The sequence below is a fragment of the Lampetra fluviatilis genome, chromosome 57, assembly GCF_964198595.1.
Source record: "Lampetra fluviatilis chromosome 57, kcLamFluv1.1, whole genome shotgun sequence".
NCBI classification, from domain to species: Eukaryota; Metazoa; Chordata; class Hyperoartia; order Petromyzontiformes; family Petromyzontidae; genus Lampetra; species Lampetra fluviatilis.
This window is the reverse complement of record NC_136331.1, coordinates 6993304-7019101: the sequence shown is the minus strand read 5'-3', so window position 1 is coordinate 7019101 and position 25798 is coordinate 6993304. Positions and strand designations below refer to the sequence as shown.

The 25798-nt window shown below is 52.6% G+C and overlaps 1 pseudogene across 1 annotated transcript in view; it reads left to right on the top strand.

Annotated features, from left to right (window-relative positions):
• LOC144950303 (metabotropic glutamate receptor 1-like) overlaps positions 1-25798 on the top strand; it is a 119917-nt pseudogene that overhangs the window by 2245 nt on the left and 91874 nt on the right. The window contains exon 2 of the transcript XR_013640368.1: positions 11371-11620. The product of XR_013640368.1 is annotated as a metabotropic glutamate receptor 1-like (transcript). The remainder of the gene's footprint in view (positions 1-11370; positions 11621-25798) is intronic.

The window sequence follows — 25798 nt, the reverse complement described above, 5'->3', positions numbered from 1 at the left end:
TCGAGTGGTCCAGCGAGGGGGGCCTTCTCCTCGCCAACAGTGTGGGCCACCGTCGATGGCTCGACTTGAGGTGGCTCGGATTGTGCGGGCGAACGCGTTTCACGAGGGTGGTGGGTGGGAAAGAAGGGGGGGGGGGTGGAGAGGCAGTGCCGAGTTTATCTGCCAACCGAGTCTCCACTCGCCGCACTGACTGGCGTGGTGAAGTGTGGTTAATAATCTTATGTTTTTTCGGAAGCTTGTGTTGCCTCCGAAACGTCGTGATTTAATTGATTTATTTTCATTTATTATTATTATTTTTACCTCCGTGACTTTACCGAAAAAACCTAAGAGTATGAATCCTTGCAGTCACGAAAGCTTCAAATCTAGAAGTATGGTAAAATAAACACCCCGAACCCACACACTACCCAAGCAGTATATTTACAAAAGGGTCTATCTGTACACGTGCGTGTGGGGGGGGCGGTGGTGTAGCGGTTAGCGCGCTGCGCTACAAACTTGGGAAACCCGAGTTCGATTCCCGCTCACGGCCAACACCGGTGACAATTATCTGAACCGGTCCTGGGCCTGCCCTAGGTCGACTAAGCCTCAAATGAGCAACTGGTGCGATATGTAAGCATCGCGACTGGGGAGACAAAGGCGGCCGGGCGTGGTGCTGGCCAACCACCCCCTAGTGTGCCGTTCCGGTCTTCATAGGTGCTCGCTAGCGGCATTTGCCCCAACAGTCTGTTAAGGCTTTTCGGGGATCTTTGTCTTTATTTTATAAGATAGATAATGTACACCGTATAAAACGGGCATTTATACGTGAGGCAGTCACGTGATTTACAATGAGAAATCATCAGCCACGACCAATCCACTGCTGGGTGAACGCCTCACCAATCCGTTGCCTGCCGTGTAATATAACTTCAGACAAAGACAAAGATGCCCCCGTATAGCCTTAACAGACTGTTAGGGGTAAGGGCAGTTCGCGAGCACCTATGAAGGCAGGAATGGCACACGAGGGAGTGGGTGGTCAGCACCACGCCCGACCGCTTTCGTCTCCCCAGTCGCCATGTTTACACACAGCACCGGATACTAATTTGAGGCTGAGTCGACCTAGGGGAGGCCCAGGACCGGTTCAGGTAATCGTCGCTGGGTGTTGGCCGTGAGCGGGAATCAAACTGGTCTCTGCTGGGTTCATAGCGCAGCGTAGCGCCCACCGCTACACCACCGCTCCTCACAATATAACTTACCAATCCACCTAGCATGTACAAGCGAGCTTCAAATCATCGCTCCATTTCCTCGGTGTACGTACTCTCTCTCTCTGTCTGTCTCTCTCGGACGCGTTTTCACTCCGCAATGATGTTTGCCCATCGGCAGTCGCCCCCCTCCGATTCGCCGTTTCATTCATTCTCACTTCCAGTATTAAGTATTGCAGGGCCAGTTGGCCAGAAGTGAGCAAAAACCTGGCCCCACGTTTCACCCAGTCGACTGAAGACTGGCGTAGACTCCACGCGTTTTAAACGTGTTACATCAAAACCGCAGCGCACGTTTACATATTTAATTATCACAATGAAGAAAAATGTAAATCTCATTAATCATCCATAAGCGGCGTATGTCCGTGTGTGTGTGTCCCCCATTCTGTCTCTCAATGTAAGTTGTTAAGCGTGCCTCTCCCTCTCATTCATCAGTTTTGCCGCACGCACTTTTCAGTTCGTGTTTCCGCCGCCTCTGCCGAACCGTCTCCTCCCCAGGCAGATAGTCAAACCCAACATGATTAAAACAACAACAACAACAACAACAGACAAGCCATCCCCCCCCGCGCCCTCGTTCAGGTCAACGTCTCGTCAGTGAGGCTCCGCTCGGCTACACGAATCTCCTCCCTCCAAGGCGCCCTCTTTGGGGGGCATCTCGTCGTGTCCATTCGGGGTGTCCGTCTCGATGAGCAGAGGGCATCAGACGCCGCGACGCGAAAAGGGTGGTGGGGTGGGAACGGGGGCAAGCAAAACGCGCAACGGCAAGATTGTCAAAGTTGGCGGTGATCGAGATTAGTTAGCACTTTTTTTGTTTCAATTGAGCAAGGTTATTCATATTATTTGGGTCTTTCGGTAAAGCCACGTTAGATAGCGCGAAATGTGTTTTTTTCACTTGATGACGATTGCTTGTGTTGCGATCGAAACGTCGTGATATTTGTTTTTTTTCTATCCACGTGGCTTTACCGAAAGACCCAAAGAATGTGAATTCCTGCAGTCACGAAAGCTTCAAATCAAGATATTCCTGTTGTGTTATTATAATAGCTTGGGGGTGGTGGGGAGAGGTGACGGGATGAAAATTGCAAAGAGGATCTGTCCTCGGTCAAAGACAAAGATGACCCGTATAGGCTTTACATACTGCTGGGGGCAAGTGCTTGTTCGCGAGTAGCACCTACAGTGGCGATTTTTTGAGGATGAATCGACCTAGGGGAAGCCCAGGACCGGTTCAGATATAATCGAACTCGGGGCGCCGGGTTCGCAGTCAGGCGCCCTAACCGCTGCGCCACCGCTCCGCACGAAAAACTGCTTAGCAGAGAATGGCACACGCACGCACGCACATGCACGCACGCACACGCACATACGCACGCACACAAACACACACACCTACACACTAACACGCGGCGTGGCACACACACACCGACACACTACCACGTGACGTGGTACACACACACACACACCTACACACTAACACGTGACGTGGCACACACACACACACTACCACGCGCGGCGTGGGTTGTAGAGATACGAGCTGCTCCGTGTTTGCCGTGGCGTTCTGCGGTAATTGACTCCCAGCGATGTCTGCATTAACCTTTATCTCGCTAAATGGGCGCTGATTATCCGCTGTGACCGTTTACATTACCGGCCAATAAAGACAAAGATCCCCCGTAAAGACCTCAGCAGACTGCTGGGGCAAGTGCTGTTTTGCGAATAGCAGCAGAACCTATGAAGGCCGGCACGGCACACGAGGGGGTGGGTGGGTGGCCAACACCACGTCCGGCCGTTTTCGTCTCCCGCAGTGGCGATGTTTACTACTCACCGCACCGGGCTACTCATTTGAGGCTGAGTCGACCTAGGGGAGGCCCAGGACCGATTCAGATAATCGTCACCGGTGTTGGTCGTAAGCGGGAATTGAACTCGGGTCGCTGGGTTCGTAGCGCAGCGTAGCGCTAACCGCTGCATCACCGCTCATCACACACAGACAAATACAAAGATCCCCCATATAGCCTTAACAGACTGTAAGGGCAAGTGCTGTTAGCGAGCACCTATAAAGGCCGGCACGGCACACAAGGGGGTGGGTGGCCAACACCACGCCCGGCGATGTTCACTCATCGCACCAGGTACTCATTTGAGGCTGAGTCGACCTAGGGGAGGCCCAGGACCGGTTCAGATAATCGTCACCGGTGTTGGCCGTGAGCGGGATTCGAACTCGTGTCGCTGGGTTCGTAGCGCAGTGCTAACCGCTGCACCACCGCTCACCACACACACACACAGACACACAGAGACACACACACACACACATACAGACACACACACACAGACACACGCACACATAGACACACACACAGACACACACAGACAGACACACACACATAGAAACACAGACACACACACACAGACACACAGACAGACATACACAGACACACACAGACACACATACGCAGACGCACACACGCAGACACACACACGCAGACACACACACGCACACAGACACACACGCAGACACACACACGCACACAGACACACACGCAGACACACACTCGCAGACACACACACGCACACACAGATACACACACACAGACACACACAGACACACACACATACACACACACACAGACACGCACACACAGACACGCACACACAGACACACACACAGACACACACACAGACGCACACACAGACACACACAGACACACACAGACACGCACACAGACACACGCACACAGACACATACACAGACACGCACACGCAGACACACACACGCACACACACACACACGCACACACGCAGACACACACACACGCACACACACACACACACAGACACACACACAGACACACACACACGCGCGTTCTGTGAATGTGCATTACGAGTCACCGCTATCCGTCACCTTTATCGTCACCTTCGGCGGGGGAGGCGGTGGGGGCAAGTTTCTTGGTTCACTAATTGTGGCAATGGCAGTGACGGGTCCCGTACATTTGTAAAGCGTCGAGCGCGTGAGTGGAAGCAATGCAGCGTCTAAAGCTGAGTTTGCACTCTCCGAATGAAACCAACATCAACATCTAGACCTTACATTGTGCGGGGAAGCTCAAATGTGAAAAAGGGAGAAAATGTTCTTAGGGGTATATATTTATTTATTTTAGTTATAAGCAAAGGGTGAACTATTATCTTGCCAATTTTCATCTCGCCTATTACCTTCGAGAACGTAATTAGATATTGCATCACTCGGTCATGATCGCCAATATGAGTGAGACGTGTGTGTGTGCGCGCGTGCATGCGATACACGCGTGTTATATATTCACATGCGTGTGTGTGTGTGTGTGCGTATCGAGTGTACACGCATCGTCTGGAGAGTGCACGCGTGTTCAGTGGGCATCACCCATAGAGTACACACGTGTGCATCGCTCATCGAGTATACGTCTGTGCATTACACACCGCGTACACGTCTGTGCATCACCCACAGTACACACGTGCACACACAGCATGAGTAGGGCACAACGCACACACAGTGCACACGTGTACACACAGCATCAGTAGGGCACAATGCACACACAGTGTACACGTGTACACACAGCATGAGTATGGCGCAATGCACACACAGTGCACACGTGTACACACAGCATGTGTAGGCTACAACGCACACACAGAGCACACGTGTACACACAGCATGAGTAGGGGACATGGCACACACAGTGCACACGTGTACACACAGCATCAGTAAGATACAACGCACACACAGTGCACACGTGTACACACAGCATCATTAGAGTACATGGCACACACAGTGCACACGTGATCACACAGCATGAGTGCACACGTGATCACACCACGCACCTCGTGTGCGCCGACATGGCAGCGTGACTCAGACTAAACAAAATAAAATATTCGATTTAAAGCTTTCGTGACTGCAGGGATTCATATTCTTGGTTCTTTCGGTAAAGTCACGTAGAAGGGAAACAATAAAATAAGAAAAAAACATAAAACAATAAAAGTCTCACGACGTTTCGATTGCAACACAAGCAATCGTCATCAGGTGTGAAAACTAAAATCTACCAAAACGGCTGTCGCGGCGCGAGCGTCGCCTGGGCTTGCCAGTGACGGTCAACTCGTCAAATCGCCTTCACCTGCCACCAGTGTGGCCGGGCTGTCGGGTGTGCAGGCGGTGCAACTGCACCGCGGCTCACGGGGCCATGGAGTGGCTCGGGCGAGCGAGAGGTTTGAGGGCGAGGGGGTGGGGGGTGGGGAGAGGGGTGGGGTGGTCATTTAATTCTCACGACCTGTGCTGTGACGCGTGGGTGGTGACCACGCGGTCGTTAGCAACGCAACACGTGGAACATTTTTTTCATTTTCTAAATTAGCAACAACAAAAAGAACAAATGCGTGGAGATTAAATGCGCGCTTGGAATTTATATTGGGGAGAGCTTTTGCCCACAATTTTGTCTTTTTTTTTAAAGGAAACATGGGACTGGCTGGGAATCATCAGCGAGTTGTCGATGCTTGTAGTTGGTGGGCGTGGTGCCACGTGCCACGTATAGCACACACACAAAGACAAAGATCCCCCATATAGCCTGAACAGATTGTTGGGGCAAGTGCTGTTAGCGAGTAGCACCTATGAAGGCCGACACGGCACACGAGGCTGTGGGTGGCCAGCACCACGCCCGGTCGCCTTTGTCTCCCGAGTGTCGATGTTTACTCACCGCACCAGATACTCATTTGAGGCCGAGTCGACCTAGGAGAGGCGCAGGACCGGTTCAGATAATCGTCACTGGTGTTGGCCGTGAACGGGAATCGAACTCGGGTCACCGGGTTCGTAGCGCAGCACACACCTTATGGGACATCCCAGGGCAACAGCTGACATGCATTGCTACGAGCTACGGGGCTGTACGTGTGTGTTCGTTTTGATTTGTGCCCAATTTTATATTAATTCAACGCTGTCCTCAGCTGAGAACTATGGCGACTTTGAGAAAGACAAACTGGGCTGGGCGTTCACCCTTCCCCCACATCACCCCCCCCCTCAATCTACCCGCCCCCACCCCACTCCCTTCACTCCCCCCCCCACCGCCGCCACCCCAGCAATGTGACCCTGCACGAGATGGCGATGGTTAGGCGAGACCTTCCCCCAGCCGTCGGTTGATCATGACTGCAGATGACGACACCGGTGATGGTACCCAATCCCTGGGAGGGTCGGGGTTAGAACGTCGAACACGAAGGGGCTCTGGCCCGACACCCTAAGCCACGTCGCCAATGTGGCCGTGACGATTTACCCCAATTGCTGACTCCGATTCCAACCCAGGTACAGTTGCTCACCGGTCACACAGAGAAGCGCTCCCAACGCAGTTTGGACGGCACGCAGAGCGTTTCGTTGGCGGGCGGGAGGTGCTCTTACATTTGATCTCAATCCACGAGCGCATTGGTTATTTCTGTTTGGGCCGGGGCTGCCAGGTGTCCACCAGGTGGGTTGTCAACCTACCTGCGTGAGTCTTCTCCTCCCCCGTCTGACCTGGGTGGGGTGGGTGGCGGACGGGCGGGCGGGCTAGTGGGGGTGGGGGGGTTATTTTTATTTAAAATAAATAAAATCGGGTTTCCCCCAAATTCAATAACCGCGCGATGCGGCCTCAAACCCGCGTCGCCTGCATCTCGACCACGGAAGGAGCCGCGTCAAAGGAGCGGGAGGAAGGATGGAGGATGATGAATGGATGGAGGATGGAGGAGGCTTTGCGTTTCTCTTTGACTGCCGCTAGCATCACAGCCCTCCGATCGCTCTCAATAATAAAATCCTCGGCGTATGCTCCTTCCTTGGATGCCCACCCCCACTCCCCCTGTGACCCCCACCCCATCACTCTCCCTGCAGCAGCATTAATTGCCCCAAAACTGCGAAGGAGGGGGGTTTCTCTTCGCCCGGTTCTTTCAATTTATTTATCATCTCCCGCAACCGCGGCGCCGCCGCTCCTTTGAAGCACCAATTTACCATCCGCGTAATTGTTATTGAGTCTTCCTCTTTGCGCGGAGAAAGAGAGGAACGCTCCTCTCATGCAAATGTATGGTCCCTTCCCTCATTCATCCATCCAGTTCATTCAGTCGTTCAGTTCATTCGCCCGCCCCGCTCACTCGCTCGCTCGCTCGCCTGGCTCAATTCACACAGGGGATTCACTCATTTTATTCAGTACGTGCGTGTTTTATTGATGCGACTGACAGCACTAATCTAATTTATTGTTACTGCATCTACGCTGCTCAGATTTTATTTATTTTACCTCTCCCACCCCCCTCACCCCACGACAACGCCAACCACCCATCCCCCGGCTTCATTTCATATTTTGCCTTAAGCAATAAATTTAAACAAATCAGTGCTCGTACCCATATCTAGTTCCCATATTCTCGCCTATAAAAATCTGGCGGTTGACTTGCATTGGTATTGATTTTTATATATTTTTAGGCAAGCCTCAACTCTTGCTGACGAGACAGCGATTGTCAAAACCGGTCCAGCGTTGTTGTTTTTCGGTTCGAATTATATCAGACACTGCTAACTGCTGAATATACAAAAAAAAAACTAAATCGATCACTCTCATACGGCAGTCGTGGCTGATGGAACGTGTACAAAATGAAATAGTTTCATTCCTTTGGTTTTTTTTAAGCGGAGAGACAGATATGGAGAGAAAGCGCGATGTCCCGGAGTACATTCCGAATCGAGACCACCACGTGTCTCATACGCTACGTGCCCCGCACGCCACGTGCCCCGCACGCCACGTGCCCCGCACGCCACGTGCCCCGCACGCCACGTGCCCCGCACGCCACGTGCCCTAACGCCAATAGCGACGTGGCGTCACAAAAGCGGCCTCGACAACATCCCTCGGCTGTGCATTCTGGGAGTTGTTCCCACAATGCAAAAATCTTTGGTGCAATCACTTAAAGAAGTGTGACCCTAGGTGGGGGGTGGGGGTACGGGGGGGACATGAGCCTGTGTGTGTGTGGATGGGGGGGAGCGGCAGCGTAGTGGTTAGCGCGCCGCGCTACGAACCCGGTCGAGACCAGATTTCGATTCCCGCTCAACACCAAGTGACGATTACCTGAACCTGCCCTGGGCCTCCCCTACATCGACTCAGTCTCGAATGAGTATCTGGTGCGGTGAGGAAACATCCCCACGCGGGAGACAAAGGCGTGGTTCTGGCCACTCGTGTGCCGTGTCAGCCTTCATAGGTGCTACTCACTAACAGCACTTGCCCCAACAGTCTGTTCAGGCTATACGGGGGGATCTTTGTCTTTGTGTGTGTGTGCTATCCGTGGCAAGTGGCACCACGCCCACCAAACACGAGCATCGACAACTCGCTGATGATTCCCAGCCAATTTCCCGAGCTTCTTAAAAAAAAGGCAAAATTGTGGGCAAAAGCTCTCTCCAATATTATTCCAAGCGTGCATTTTATCTCCACGCATTTGTTGTTGTTGTTGTTTTGCTAATTTAGAAATACAAATGATTCAAAGTGCTGCGTTGCGAACGACCGCGTGGTTACCGACCACGCGTCACAGTACAGGTCTTGCGAATTGAATGGTGCGATGTGTAGACAAAGGCGGCCGGGCATGGGGCTTTGCCCACGCACCCCCTCGTGTGCCACAGTGCAGGCCTTCACAGGGTGCTGACACTCGCTAACAGCACTTGCTCCAGCAGTCTGTTGCGGGCTATACAGGGGGGGGGGGCTGGATCTTTGTCTTCTTAGGAGAGTGCGGCGTTCCAAGATGCGTTGGGGGGTGCGGTGTGAAACATGACAAGGCGCTAAATAATCCACGTCACCGTAAGTGGGTGACCTGAGCAGGAGTCGGTATGGGGGGGTGGGCTGGGGGTGTTTTTAGGAAATTACAGCGGAGGTGAGCGGTCATTAATCACCACCACCGCCACCACTGCCACCACGATGCGTGTGGCGCAAGACGAGAGCAGTCGGTCTCCTTCCCCGGGATTAACGCGACGTCTGCGCGGTCCCCCTCGTCGTTGTCGTCGTCATCGTCGCCGGCCAAGGTCAATCCACTGCTGGACGGTGGAGGTACTCCACCAGACGCCACCACCATCGCCACCGCCATCCGTCACGATCCTGCTCGCAAGATGCTTCCGTTGCTCCGTCTCCTCCACGGTGGCTGTCCTTTCCGTCCGACGTGTTGATATTGGATTGCTCTTTGGTTCTGTTTTAAAAGACAATGATCCCCCGCATAGCCCTTAACAGAGACGAACTGCGTCAAACCCATTTACTCCATTAACCGATGAGTGGACAGAAGCGGCGTCGGTGGGGGCGAGGGATGGGAGGAGGAGAGTGGCTCCCACTGAAATCAACGTGCAACGTTGATTTCAAGTGCGTCGCAGGGAGATGGACGGGCTTGCGGGCTGCGGGAATTTGGTGCAAAATTCTCCGCGGCAGAGAAGGCAGCCCGGAGCCAAAGGCAGCGAGCGGCAGGCGCAGAGTTCGCCTGGAGGGAGGAGTGAGAGAGAGATGAAAGGGGGAAATGAGTGGATCTGGGCTCGGCGATACAACGGCAACAACAGCAACAACAAAACGCGTAATTGCGTGGGCCACTTCATTCCGTTTGCCCGAGCAGAACGCTCAAAAACAGGGGGGTCGCCTCCTCCTCCTCCACCCTGTTCCCTCCTCCTCCCTCCTCCTCCTCCCTCCTCCTCCTCCCTCCTTCCTCCTTCCTCCTCCTCCTCCCTGCTCCTCCTCCCTCCCCCTTAATCTGCCCAAAACAAAATCCGCTGACCTTTCGCGCGACCTTTTCGTGGCGAGCCGAAGGAAAGCGCCGACTCGGCAATCGAATCTGCATTGATCACCGCTCGGAAGCTGCGCAATTGAACGTGCGACGCTCGCGACTATCCCCCCCCCCCCCGCTGCACTGAGACAGGGGGGGGGGGGGGGACGGTGGCGGGGTGGGAGGGGGGTAAGGGAGGGGGAGAGGGGAGTAAGGGAAGGGGGATAAGGGAGGGGGAAAGGGGAGTCAAGGAGGGGGAAAGGGGGGTAAGAGAGGGGGAAGAGAGGGGAGAAGGGGGGTAAGGGAGGGGGAGAGGGGGGTTGGGGGAGGGAGAGGGGGGTAAGGGAGGGGAGGGAGAGAGGGGGTAAGGGAGGGGAGGGGGAGAGGGTAGAGAAGGGGGCTAAGGGAGAGCGGGGAATGGGGGGGGGTAAGGGAGGGGGGGGAGAGGAGGGTACGGGAGGAAGTAAAAGGGGGTTAACGAGAGGGGGGTAAGGGTGGGGGGGTGGAGAGGGGGGAGAAGGGGGGTAAGGGAGGAGGGGGGTAAGGGAGAGGGAAGCCAATTTGAAGGAGTGGCGGCGGGGGGGGGTGGCACCGTGCCGAGTTGGCAGAAACAATCATTGCACATCCGCAGCGAGACCTCAGTGCAGTCGACTGCTCGGATTTGGCGCCCGGTGGAGGCCGGATGGTGGAATCTGATCAGACCGAGCCGCGGCACCATCAGTGGCAGGAGCAGGAACGGAAGGGCAATCCCACTGTTGCGAAACTCGACCCACCCAGCCACCCATCCGCCCACCCACCCCCAGAATGTCTGATCCTGCAATTTGCCACTCGCCCGGAGTAAAATCCTCAGCCTTACTTTATTTTTATTAATTTTAATTTAACTTTTTTACCTACGTGACTTTACCGAAAAAACAAAGAGTATAAATCCTCAGCCGTCTTCTCATCGCCCCATTGGAACTCGTCGGGAGCCTGGAGAGAGAGAGAGAGAGACGGTCTCTCGCAAAGCACGGCGGCCCATCCGTGTTATTAGAGAACGTCCCGCGGAAGCGGCTACCACAGAGCTACATCTGAGCTCCCTTCTCCACATGATTCAAACTCTACCCCCCACCCCCTCGCTCCGCCGTATTTTTCTTTGCTGTAACGTTGTTACCCGCACCTACTGGACATCTGTGATAAAGAGCTTTGCAGCTCATCGGATTTCTCCTCCAGTATAAACACACATTCTGATTCCACGCAGCAGAAGACGATTCCCGAATCACCGCCGAGGCTGTGACCTGCGCGACCCCGTGACATCCTCCCCTCGCGTGTCCTTCCAGCTCGCGTGACCCCTACGACCACGTGACCCCATGACCTCCTTGTGCTGACCTTACCCCCCCCCTCCCCCCCCCCCCCACCCACCTATCGTTGGGTCCCGTCGGGGCAGGAAACTACGGTGAGAGTGGCATGCAGGCGTTCCGCAAGCTGGCGGACGACGCGGGCATCTGCATCGCCTACGCCGACAAAATCTACAGCAACGCCGAGGAGAGCAACTTCGAGCGCCTGGTGGAGCAGCTGCGCGCGCAGGTGCCCAAGACGCACGTGGTGGTCTGCTTCTGCGAGGGCATGACCGTGCGTGGGCTGCTCATCGCCATGCGACACCTGGGAGCCGTCGGCGAGTTTTTGCTCATCGGCAGGTGAGGCTCGCGGTGCCAACGCGGTGGACTTGGGGGACGATGGGTGTTTCTACTCAAACTTGATTTGAAGCTTTCGTGAACAACCCCCCACCCCCACCGTCTGTCTATTTAAGGCCTCGATACAGAGGCATGTGGGTCTCTGTGTGACTATGTTGTGTGTCTCTGTCTGTGTGTGTATCTGTGTTGTCTCTCTCTGCTTGTGAGTCTGTGTGTGTGTCTATGTTGTGTGTCTCTCTCTGTGTGGCTGTGTTGTCTCTCTCTGCTTGTGTGTCTGTTTGTGTGTCTATGTTGTGTGTCTCTGCCTGTGTGTCTCTGTGTTGTCTCTCTCTGCTTGTGTGTCTGTCTGTGTGTCTATGTTGTGTGTTTCTCTCTGTGTGTCTCTGTGTGTGTGTCTGTCTGTGTGTCTATGTTGTGTGTCTCTGTCTGTGTGCCTCTGTGTTGTCTCTCTCTGCTTGTGTGTCTGTCTGTGTGTCTATGTTGTGTGTTTCTCTCTGTGTGTCTCTGTGTGTGTGTCTGTCTGTGTGTCTATGTTGTGTGTCTCTGTCTGTGTGCCTCTGTGTTGTCTCTCTCTGCTTGTGTGTCTGTCTGTGTGTCTATGTTGTGAGTCTCTCTCTCTGTGTATCTGTGTTGTCTCTCTCTGCTTGTGTGTCTGTCTGTGTGTCTCCGTGTCTGTGTTTTTGTCTATCTCTCAAATTTAGTTCTACCTGATGACGGTTGCTTGTGTTGCAATCGAAATGTCGTATTATTTTTTTAAACATTCTACGTGACTTTACCGAAAGAACCAAAGAGTGTTTCTCCTCGCTCGGCTGGTGCGTTGCACGGTGGAAGTTCGTGGGCTTCGATTTCCCCGTTGTGTACGGGGTGCTTGAAACAAAAACTAAAATGTGAACGCTTTTATTGATGGGACTGTCGTTTTTAATGGGAAAAGAAATGCATAGTAATACGCTGTAACGTGATAACAAATGTCACGTTAATAGCTTCAGAAAGTCAAAGAGTCTCCCACTTATCTTCTTGGTTCTTTCGGTAAAGTCACGTAGAAGGTAAATAATAAAATAATGAAAATAAAACATGATACAATAATTCTCACGACGTTTCGGCCACAACGCAAGCAGCCGTCCTCAGGTGAAGACCAGGTCTGTCGGGGAGACATTCATTCAGACGCTGTCTCCCCGACAGACCTGGTCTGCACCTGATGACGGCTGCTTGCGTTGTGGCCGAAACGTCGTGATAATTATTTTATTATGTTTTATTTTTATTATTTTATTATTTCCCTTCTACGTGACTTTACCGAAAGAACCAAGAAGATGAATCCCTGCAGTCACGAAAGCTTTAAATCGAAAGTCTCCCACTTGTTCGCCATCATTGTCAACGCGTGCCTGGGATCTTCTCCAGGTAGTCTCCAGAAACCCGGAGGCACAACATTTCTCGTGGCGTTGTTGCAAATTCTCACAAGTGTTAACATTGTGTTGAAGCACCCAGTATTTGGAGTTTGCGGTGTGTGTGTGTGTCTCTCTTACTCTCTCTTTCCCCATGGTCGCGTGGATTTTTTTTTCTCGGGGTTCTGGTTATCCCCCCTCCGAATGTAAAATCAACATGCGTTTCGAGTGTTTGTCGACTATAAATGTCCACATGGTCACTTCGTTGGCCAGGTTCCTTCTGCAAAAAGAGCTCTATAAGCGTGAGTGGGCGCTACTTGCTAAAATAAAATATAGTTTCGTTTATTTCTAGGATGCACTGGTAGGGACAAGGCCCTGTCACTAGACCTTTGCAACCGCCTCCACCGCCACCCACACGCCTAGAGTGGCACTTTATTGCCCTACTCTATTTGAATCTGTTTTTTTAGTTTGTGTTATTTTACCAGCTAAGGCCACACTGGGCTATGCGGTTCTTTTTGCAGAAGCGACCTGGATATCACAAATGATTGCTCAACGGAGTGGCTTATCGTCATCATCATCGTGTGGAAATGTCTAGAAGCAGCCAAATACTCTAAACGCGTGGATGTTAATTCTAAATGTGGAGGGACCCCCCCACAACCCATCCTGGAGTGGCAGTCCCCCCCCCGCTCCACGCCCCCTCCCCCCGCTCTCGACCACAGTTCCCAAAATATGTGACTGTATTGCTCGTCGCTTTGTGTTCCCTGGCCGGTCTATATTTAGGCCGCAACTGGCTCATCCTCTTACGAAGGGCAAAAGAGGCGACGTGAAATGAATATCCCGTTACCGAGCGAACAGACATCGAATGGGATTCTTATGTATTTTGTCATTGTGATGAATGTGGGGCTCTGTTTACGCAGCTTTAAGTTACGGGACCCCCCTCCACCCCCACCCTTTGTGAAACAGTAAAACCCTAGGACCCTCCCCTGAGGGCGACCGACTCGAAGCAGTAACATCAGGGGGAGATGTGTTTTTTTTATGAACTCTTATCCTCGTTCATTTTATTTTTTCGTCGTCTTTGGACAAAATCTGATCCCAGTTTGCGCGCTCATTCTTCCCCGCTGGGAGCCGCGAAGGCGCCGAACCACGTGACGTGAGCACCGCGGCGTTCCGACGTTCCGCGTCGTGTGCCGGGCGGCTTCCTCCGATTTTTACGGAAAATTTCTCAGCCTGCGGAAGGGGAAAACGTGAAGGAAAAAAAAACCAAACTCGCGTGGCACGAACCTGGAAACAACATTCGGAGAGAGAAGCTGCGTGGCATTCACTCGGACCCCTGAACGGATTAAAAAGATGAATGCCTTGTTTGCGATACGTTCTTCACTTTGGTTAAATATTTGAAGAATACAAATTTGGTAATATACTCGACGTTATGTGATTTGTTGCCAATGTTTTCTTCTTTTCGTTTTAAAGCTTTCGTGACTGCAGGGATTCATCTTCTTGGTTCTTTCGGTAAAGTCATGTAGAAGGGAAATAATAAAATCATAAAAATAAAACATAATACAATAATTCTCATGACGGCCAAAACGTCGTGAGAATTATTTTATTATGTTTTATTTTTATTATTTTATTATTTCCCTTCTACGTGACTTTACCGAAAGAACCAATAATAATTTTTTCTTCGTTTATATTTATTCGTATTCCTAGTTTTCTGGCGACCTGCAATGTTACGTTCCGTTTGACCAGGTAACCGATGCTTTTGTTGATGAATCCCGAATCAAGAGCTTCTTAGCTCACAGTGCGCTTCAAAATAAACTGAACTTAACGCTCAACGAGCAGAGTAGCCACCGCATCCCACGAGCGGCTAAAGTTAAAGCGGACATTACGGAGCTACGTCTGAGAGGCCTTCTAATTACCTCCGGTTTCACACAGTAAGGGGCGGGCTGGGTGGGGGTCAACACTGTCCACACCTCCGATTAGCACCGTTGGCTACGTACGGTGCGAAAGAAGTTCAACAAATGCATACGTCCCGCGCGCTCGCCATATCAGAGCAATGCTCGTCACGTGACGGTCACACTGCAGGATTTATAGTCATTGGAGCTGGAATGTATCCACATTGAGTGCAGAACGACGTTTAATGCGAGAAGCTTTTGGCTTTTTACGGGGGGGGGGTGGGGGGGGTGGGGGGGGATCAGGTATTAGTGACCGCGCCGAGACCATCATAACCCGGGTCAATCACAACTCAGTCGATGTGATACCACGGGTCTCTCTTTGCGAGTCTTTTGATCTCTGCGTGAGTCTACGACGGGTCTCTAACGTCTATTCCGGATCTCTCTGTAACGGTGGCTCTTAGCCCGGGGTGCACGCAATCCCTGGAGGTGCGAGACGCGAGTCTTTGCAAGGTTTGTTTTAGCAGGTAAGTCATCCGCACACACATTAAGCACGGGGCATGTAAGTACAGCTTTCTTTGTTTCATCAAACCCTATGTATTTAGGGGCCGTCCATAAATGACGTCACGCACCTAGGGGGGGAGGGGGGGTCAGATATTTGTGACGATATGTGACGAGGGGGGGGGGGGGGTTGAGAAATGTGACGTCACGTAAAAATGCGCAACTTTAAATAAATATGGACAACACGTTCTACTTAATTAAATATACTTTTTAGTAAATGTTTTCTCCTACAACATCAGAGTGCATCGGCACAATAAATACGCACTAAAATGACAATAGTTTAAAGCGATTTGAAGCATGTTTTTTTGGGGGGGGGTCTGACTTTTTGTGACGCCGTGTGATGATGGGGGGGAGGGGAGGGATCAAAAATCGTCCAAAATCGCGTGACGTCATTTATGGACGGCCCCTTATAAACATTATATATTTAACAAAAAAAAATAACGATTCAGAACCGAAGGGGGGTGCAAGGCTGCAGCAAAGGTTTAGAACCACAGCTCTGTGTAAGTGATTGGTGATCGTGCTGAGACCAGCAAATATCTGCGCCTTGAGACGCCGATTTGAGCTACCTGCGAAGCTGTCTGCTGGCTGGGTCGGTGATGTGAACGGGAGGAGGGGGGGGCCCTAATCTCGGTGGCTGTCGGCGGAGCTGAACGGGGTTCATGATTTATTGATTCAGTTATTGAATTGGAAGAAAATGACCCCGGCCCTTCAGTCTCAAGTGGTCACCTCCGGCTTGACGTGTCCCCCCCGCCCGCACACCGTGTACACGCGTGTGCACCGTGTGTGTGTGTACACGTGTGTGTGTACACGCGTGTGTGGGTGTGTACACGTGTGTGTGTACACGCACGTGTGCACCGCGTGTGGGTGTGTGTACACGTGTGTGTGTGTACACGTGTCTGTGTACAAGTGTGTGCGTCGTGCTGTATGTGTACACGTGTGTGTACACGTGTGTGTGTACACGTGTGTGCGCCCTGTGTGTGTGTGTGTGTACACGTGTAGTTGCCCTCCATTTCAAGCGTTGAATTCAGATCTCGGCTTAAACGCCATAAAAACCTTCGGGGGGGGGAGGTTTCTCTCCCTTGCAGTGGCCTTCGCTGTCCCCCACCTCCCCCACTTCCCCCACCTCCCCCACCTCTGTCACACCTCCAATTAGCACGGTTGGCGACGTACTAAATAAATGCACCTCTACATACAAAGACAAAGATCCCCATATAGCCTGGAACAGACTGTTGGGGCAAGTGCTGTTAGCGAGCACCTATGAAGGCCGGAACGGCACACGAGAGGGTGGGTGGCCAGCACCACGCCCGACCGCCTTTGTCTCCCTAGTGGCAATGTTTACACACCGCACTAGGTACTCATTTGAGGCTGAGTCGACCTAGGGGAGAGGCCCGGGACCGGTTCAGATAATCGTCGCTGGTGTTGGCCGTGAGCGGGAATCGAACCCGTGTCGCCGGGTTCATAGCGCAGCGCTAACCGCTACACTACCGCTCCCCACTCTACACACACACAGACACGAGACATGCAGACACGACGAGCTTGCGCCCGCGACGCAACGAAGCGTCGTAGACGCCGCCGCCGCCTTTGCACGTGCAGATGACGACGAACAGCTGCGCGGACGCGCCAGCGATGAATCCCGGGGGTCAGCAGCGCTGCGAGCGCCGTGGTTCGCGATCGCGTTAAGCTCAAGAGGCAACAGCGGCGGCGGTGGCTTTAGGAGGCCACGTGATCCAAGCGCGAGCGGGGCTGTTCGTGCGATGTGCCAGCAAACGTTTTTTTTTGTGTGTGTGTGTAAATATAAAACAAATAACTTGTAAAAACAAAGTTTTTCACTATAAATCCTTTATATGCGTGGCATCGGGGCGGCTAGAGTCCTCTCGTCCTCTGGCTTGAGATGGCTGCCACCTATGGGTCAGATGATGGTGTTAAACACCACAGAGCGACACGAGGCGAACAGTAGGAAATCGATGTAAACGCTGAAGCATGAATCGCTCGGGTTTTGCAGCTTGTATAGCGTGCAGATCGTTCCGTGGTATCGATGCCAATCCTCGCTAACTGTTAACGTCTCCTCCTGCTGCTGCTGCTGCTGCTAAAACAAAACCGCTGGACGTTTGTGGGAAAAAAAGCTTCACAGCTTATCGGATTCCGCCAGTAACAAATAACTATTATGATTCTGCAATCGATAATCCGCCGGGTTAAATGCTTCTGGTTACCGCTGGCTGCATCGCTGCCAACCACATTGATCGTCGTCATCATCATGATCCTCGCGTGTCAGCGCATGAACTTGCCTTAGCGCAGCTACACCTCGGTTCGAACTTGAGTGACTTAACTAAGCAGTCACACACGTGCACTGCGATGACCTCATTTAAAATCATCTCCACCCCCCCCAGCTCCCCACCTCCACTAACCATCTCACTCCTCCCCCCCCACCTCCACCCACCAGCTCACTCCCCCCCCACCTCCACCCACCAGCTCACTCCCCCCCACCTCCACCCACCAGCTCGCTCCCCCCCCACCTCCACCCACCAGCTCACTCTCCCCCCCCACCTCCACCCACCAGCTAGCCCCCCCCCCCACCTCCACCCACCAGCTCACTCCCCCCCCCCACCTCCACCCACCAGCTAGCCCCCCCCCCCACCTCCACCCACCATCTCACTCCCCCCCCCCCACCTCCACCCACCAGCTAGCCCCCCCCCACCTCCACCCACCAGCTCACTCCCCCCCACCTCCACCCACCAGCTCACTCCCCCCCCACCTCCACCCACCAGCTCGCTCCCCCCCCACCTCCACCCACCAGCTCACTCCCCCCCCACCTCCACCCACCAGCTCACTCCCCCCCCACCTTCACCCACCAGCTAGCCCCCCCCCACCTCCACCCACCATCTCACTCCCCCCCACCTCCACCCACCAGCTCACTCCCCCCCACCTCCACCCACCAGCTCACTCCCCCCCACCTCCACCCACCAGCTCACTCCCCCCCACCTCCACCCACCAGCTCACTCCCCCCCCACCTTCACCCACCAGCTAGCCCCCCCCCACCTCCACCCACCAGCTCACTCCCCCCCACCTCCACCCACCAGCTCACTCCCCCCCCACCTCCACCCACCAGCTCACTCCCCCCCCCACCTTCACCCACCAGCTAGCCCCCCCCCACCTCCACCCACCAGCTCACTCCCCCCCACCTCCACCCACCAGCTCACTCCCCCCCACCTCCACCCACCATCTCACTACCCCCCCACCTCCACCCACCATCTCACTCCCCCCCCCACCTCCACCCACCACGCCAGGATTCGCTCACAGACAGCGCTGCGCGCCTCCAGGAACAGAGAGAGAGAGAGGGACCACGCGAACCCGTGGCATCGTTACTCAGGGGCATGTCGAGCTCGGCTCGTGAAAGACGACCCTTCTGGGCAGTTGGAGGCAGCAGCCGCCCTCCAATAACAACGGAGGGTTGGGGAGCGAAGCTCACAACAACAACGAGCGGCAATGGCAGGGGGAGAAAGCTCGTGCACATCTGCCAGTCATCGCAGTCAGTTAACCCATGTCACCCGCTTGCCCTGTCCCCGTGACCTGCTCCCAGCGGAGGAGCTTTCGACACTTCACGTGTGATAGCCTCAAAAATGCACCTGGCCTGGCACGGGCGCCGTGGTGACGTCGCAGCCATGGCGGCTGTTGTTGTTATTGTTGTTTTCGCGCCCGACGTTGACTGACCGCTATCAACGCCACGGTCGTCACCGCCGTCGTCATCACGCGCACTGCGATCAGTACATCGGTCATTCAATTAACCCCAAGGTCAATTTGTAACGCGCGCGGCATTCGGAAAAGAAAGCTGAGACGCCACCACTATGACCAAAACAGAGACTGAGATCCCCCCGTAGAGCCTTAACAGACTGTTCGGGGCAAGTGATGTTAGCGAGCAGCACCTATGAAGGCAGGGATGGTTCAACAAGGCGAGCGGGTGGTCAGCACCGATTTTTACACAGCTCACCAAGAAACTCATTTCGGGAGGCGTAGATCCTGTTCAGGCAATCGTCACCAGCGTTGGCCGTGAGTGGGAATCGAACTCGGGTGGCCGGGTTCGTAGCGCAGCGCGCTACCACTATCCCACATCTTGTCACTCACCAACTACGTCGCCCAATCACCCACTCACTCTCTCTCTCACTCACTCACCCACTCACTCACTTACCCACTCACTCACTCACTCACCCACTCACTCACCCACTCACTCACCTACTCACTCACCCACTCACTCACCCACTCACTCACTCACCCACTCACTTACCCACTCTCTCACTCACTCACCCACGCACTCACTCACCCACTCATCCACTCACCCAGCGCGTTAGCCGCTACACCACCGCTCCCCACCACCACCACCACCACCTCAATCATTGCCATCGTCACCACCACCTTCGGCACCAGCGCGGGTCGGGCCTGTGGCTGGGTAGTGGCCCAGATTTCAAGATAATTTTGTTAAACCTCGGTGAAAACTCGGGGCCGGGATAATTTCTCGTGCAACAGCGACCTGCGGCATGATTCTGTCAGTAGACTTTGAGGCGTAGGGGCGGGGTAGCGATGATTTGCGCCATGTGTGTATTCCCAGTTCAGTCATTTTGCGGCGTAACTTCGCAGTGACATCTCGAGACGCCCTTGCGGAAGGGGACCCCCTCCCACGGTGGCAGCTGCTCCTGTGAGGCGCACGGTGAATGCAGCACCGGCCAGCGAGGGGGCATTAGTCTCTGCCCGTGGGTGGGGAGGGGGGTCTATGTTGTTAAGTGCCTTACCAGTCTAAGTAAATTGTGAGCAATTCATCAAATTTGCCAAAAATGTGGACCCTGACGCCGGCACTACACGAGCAACGTCGCGCGTCAGTACAAGCAGACGGCGCATAGTATCATCATTCGTGGCTCTTACACCCCGCAGTAATAATAACCAGGGCCGCCCGCTGGATTCGAACCGCGCGAAACCTCTACAAGCGAGCGGCGAGCTCGCGCGTCCGCTGTGTGGGAGGGTGGGGGGGGAGGAGGTTGCCATCAGATGGAGGCAGCTGCGTGACATTGGCGGCCGCGGGGCTCCGTGAATGAGGTGGAGCGAGCGGGCGGGCGGGTGGGCGGGCGGGCGGGTGACGCTCACCGCTTCTCTGGCTGCGGGGGGCTACGCGAGATGCCCTCCTGGTGGGCCGTTAAATTCCACGCCGTTGAACACCGCGGAACGCGCGCACCGACGGCGAGAGGCAATTTTACACCGCGGGCGCCGCTTCGAGAGTTAATAAACGTCATCATCATCTTTTATAATGTTTAATTTTTATTATTTCCCTTTTACGTGACTTTACCGAAAGAACCACGAAGATGAATCTGCAGTCACGAAAACTTTAAATTATTTTATTATGCTTTATTTTTATTATTTTATTATTTCCCTTTTACGTGACTTTACCGAAAGAACCAAGAAGATGAATCCCTGCAGTCACGAAAGCTTTCAATCGAAATCATCATCATCATCGTCGTTGTTATTGTCCCCAGACGCCCCCGTTCCTGTCCTTGGGGTGGGTGGTGGGCGGGGCGTCGGATTAAACCAAACAACAGGGCTCTTCGGGTCTTCTCGGTGACAGGGCATAAGGATGCAGGAGAGGTCAATGCGCCGAACCAAAGGCCATTACTTTGGCGCTGACCCCACGGATGCTCCTTGAGTGATAATGTCAACACAATCTGCACGTTCCGCTCTCCGTGCGAACACCCCGAGGCATGCAAATGTTTAACCCCCCCCCACACACACACACCACCAGACCGCCGAGCAATTTTGCAGAATTTTCTTTCAATTATTATTGCGCAAAATTTCATTCCTCGCACCAGAGGGCCCCGTGCCGAGGTGCTTGCTGCCCCGTCACTGACGGTGCCACTGATGGGCCAGCGAGCTCGTGACGTCTGCGACGGGCGAGGCGAGAACTCGGTGATTTGTTTACCTCTGAGATACTTTGCACTCCTATTGTGTTTGTTGTTGTTGTTGTTGCTGTATTGTTTAGTTGTTGTAACGTTCCGACCCCGTGTCTCTACTGGGCATCTGTAAAAAAAGAGCTTGATAGCTCTTCGGATTCTTACCAGTATAAATAGTCTGATTCTGAGTGATGTCCAAGCAGGAGACCACAACTTCTTCATACCAGAGCGCGCTAACACTTTGCCCTTGGAAGCTTCCAAGGCTGAGTCGACCTAGGGAAGGCCCAGGATCGATTCCGATAATTGTCACTCGTGTTGATAGCGTAGCACGCTAATCGCTGCACTACCGCTCCCCACATTCACTCACTCGCCCACCCATTTAGTTACTCACTCACCGACCCACTCACCCACTAACTCACCCACTCACTCCCGCACCCACTCACTCACCCACCCATCCACTCATCCACCCATCCACTCAACCACCCACTCACCCACCCATCCACTCACCCACTCAACCACCCACTCAACCACTCAATCACCCACTCACTCACCCACCGACTGAATTACCACCTCACCCTTACAAATAGCGTAACGAGCGTGGGGTAGGGGGTGCCCCCCCCCCCACACCGGTGGCCAAAGCTCCGATTTGAGGCCCCCTTCACAACCACTTGGAGATATATATATTTTTATATTTTAGATATTTTCAACAACAGCGTAAAAGAACAACACGCTGATTTAAATCGCGGTTTCATTATTTGTTTTGTGCGTGCAAATGATTTACTTTACGTTGCACGTTTAATTTTTGATTTAATTCAAACCAAACATCGCCACCCCTCCACCTAACCGATTGTCACACCCCGTGCCCCCCCCCCCCCCGAGCTGATAATGTAGTCAACACGCCACTGGCAGGAGATCTCTGTCATTGGCAAGGGCAATGCTGAAGGCGAGCGCCAGTCTAACGACATTTTAATGCCGCGAGATTAGCGTTAATTAATTCTGATCAAACACAATTAACAGGTTGACTTAAAACGGCACCGCCGTTCCTCGGTGGTGCAATGAACCAATTCCCTGGTATCGGGTTTCATCCTCTCTGTGGACCATCCGGTGGTTACATGCTTCGAGAAAATGAGGACAGACTTTGAACAAAAAAATGAAATGCACGGTGACCGCGTGAAACAGGAACAAGTGTGGATTTGAGGACGTGCACGCGTTCGTAACGTCAGTGAGCATGGGCCTGGACAATATCGTGGCTGCTGCAAGCGACGATCGCCAAGTATCGGAGACGAATGACAGTGGTAGCCGTGTAATTGGAGGGGGGATGGTGAAGGGAAGGGTGGAGAGTGGTGGGCGAAGGGGATGTATATGTAAGTTAGTCGCAAACATTTTGGTTGGGATCATTTCTCACGTAGGTAAAAATTAAAATAAATGAGAATAACTAAATTAAATCATGACGTTTCAGGCGCAACACAAGCGTCCTTCTTTAGGTGAGGACAACGTAGCGAACGCACAACCGCTTAGGTACATCTCAGAGATGGCTGTGACGAGGAATTATATAGTCGCTGAAGCTTTGTGATGCAGATCGTGGAAGTAGATAAGCAAGCTATGATTACGCAGCCTTTTGTTACGCTGCCGATGGGGTAAATTGGAGACGCACAAGCTAACAAGTAAACCCGTAAAAACAAAGTTTTTCACTATAAATCCTTTATATGCGTGGCATCGGGGCGGCTAGAGTCCTCTCGTCCTCTGGCTTGAGATGGCTGTCACCTATGGGTCAGATTATTGTATGGCAGCATTAAACAATTGGTAATACACTTTTTTTTTCCCCTAAACAGTGTAAAAGTTTGGAAAAAATTTTCACGAAAATGCATTGTCACGCACAACGAGTCTGTGTGCAAAATGTCAGCTCGATTGGATCACGGGAAGTGGGTTAAAAAACGACCGAAAGATTTGCACGGTCCTAAGCAAGCAAGCGAACTTAATATTAAGGATTTTAAAAAGACCAAAAACAGCGTGTGGTAATGGTGATGGTAGTGTGTGAAGCTGGGGGTAACAGACTGGAAATATGGATATGTTAATGAAAATTAAATCTAAACTGGTTGTCTAGCAGTACACTGCACGGCAGCTAAAGTTTAACTTGGTTAATTACATCCTTCCAACGATTGCTCAATTTGAATCCATCATCTCGGTTGAAGTTATGGCTATGTTTGTATATCTGGATGGCTTCATGGACAAATCTTTGGTAGTAACCAGGAGGCTTGCAAGAGCACCTTGGTATCGGAGAGAACCAGCAGTATTATAGCAGTGGTCAGCTACGGCCGAAGAATTCGTCCTGCCATGTTTAAAATCCGACTTGTGCTCGCGGATGCGATCAGAAATATGTCGTTCCGTTTCCCCGTTATAACAATCACCACAGGTGCAACTCAGTTTGTAGACACCAGGGTACTGTAAGTCAGGAATGACATCCTTTACGGATGGGATAAGATCACAGATCTTGTGTACTGTACTGAATCGGACCTGGATCTTGTGTTTGTTCAGAATTGTGGAAATATTTTTGGTAATGCCTGTTATGTATGGCAACGTAATGATTTTGATCGGAATCTCAGGGGGTTGTTTCTCCACGGTGGGAGAAACGTGACTTTACCGACAAAACCAAAGCGTATGAATCCTTGCAGTCACGAAAACTTCAAATCTAGAATCATTTCTCTTTAGTTCAGGATTTTTTTTCTACTTTTCCTGCACGGAATCGTCACTGCCCTGGCATCCTGCTTGCTGGGACGGCTGATTGGGGAGATGTGAGGTTACTTTCGCGAAGGTCTCCTTTGAAACCGTAAAGCTTTCGCTCATCCTTTGTCTAAAGCAAAGAGGCTTTTGCCCATCCATTGGGAGGCTATGCGCTACCTGCTGTCACGCTTGGGGAATTATATCCCCTATGCGAGTGTCGCAGTGATGAGAAACGCCCGCAACCAATCCCCGTGAAGCGAATTACAAAACAGATCACCAGTGATCCGTACGGACAAGTTACGCGAATTCAGGCGCTTTGCATACGTGGGTAGACCCAGGGTGTTTCACGACTCCAGTCATCGCGGGCCCCCCACCAATCCACTCCATTCAAATACAAGTTATCTCATTCCACGCCACATGATTGTGAAACAAGTGCCACGTGAACGCTGTGTACGTTTAATAGAGCCGATTCAAATTGAGATTAAGATCTCAGCGTACGTATGTGTGTGTGTGTGCGTACACGTGTTACACGTGTGCGTCTGTAGACGTTGCATGTGTGTGCACGCGTTCCATGTGTGCGTCTGTACACAAGTTCCACGTGCGCGTGTGTGTGCACGTGTCTCACGTGACGCAGACAACGTCCATTGCTTTGCGCGTCACGTGGCAGGTGGTTAAGAATCATCGGGCTCATGCAGCGCGAAACGAGTTAATTTGCATTTGAACAGGGAGAAGTAAATTGTTGATCGCAGAAAGGCAGACGTAGTCTGGTGCTTGTGGTGGGCCGCGAGGATTGGAGTATTGGAACAAAGCTGGGATAATCAGTGGGACACACCTGGGGCATCACGGTGGCTAGGAGATGTTAACTCCCTCGCCTGGTATACATGAGATCGTGGATTCAATCCCGACCCTGACGATGCTTGTATAGTTGCAGTTTGCCCGTTCTTCCCCGTGATCGCGTGGATTCTTCTCTGGGTCTTCCGGGTTTTCCCCTCCGCATTTGAAATCAACGTCACGCGTTTAGAGCATTTGGCTTCTCGAAATATCCACTTGATGATGAGGTAATGCGATGCGCTATCATTTGTGATAGCCAGGTCGCTGATTCTGTAAAAAAATTGCTATGTAGCTCCGTGGGTCTTACCTGGTAAAATGAAAATAGTTTACTAGTTTAGTTTTAGTTTCATCACTAAGTGGCTTTGTTTTTTGTGGGGGTGTGTGTGTGTACACGGCCATAGTTACCCGTAACTTCAGACGGACACAATTTATGTCCACGTCTCTCCGACGAGCGGCGAGAAGAGGCTCGCGAAATGCCCGTCCCTCTCATCCGCGCCGCGATGGATGCACGGTGGAGCCGCAGAGCGTGAGCTCACGCCATCCCTCGTGTGCGTGTGCGTGCGGGTGTGTGGGTGTGTGTGTGTGTGTGTCACATCACCATCGTCATCATCATCAACTCGTGCCATAAATAAGCGGCGTTTTCCAAAATTATAGGCAATTACCATCAGGATGTCACCCCTCTGCTCTTCCTCCTCCCTCCCCACCGGCCACCCACGCGTTATTATTATGAAGATTTTTTATTGTTTGGCATTTTGATGGCGGTGTCGCAGATGCCTAATTTACAGGAACCGTACGTTTAGGTCCGTGGGCAAGATTGGCACCGATATATATGTATAAATATATCTCCATATGTATGCGCGCGCGCGTGTGTGTGTACAA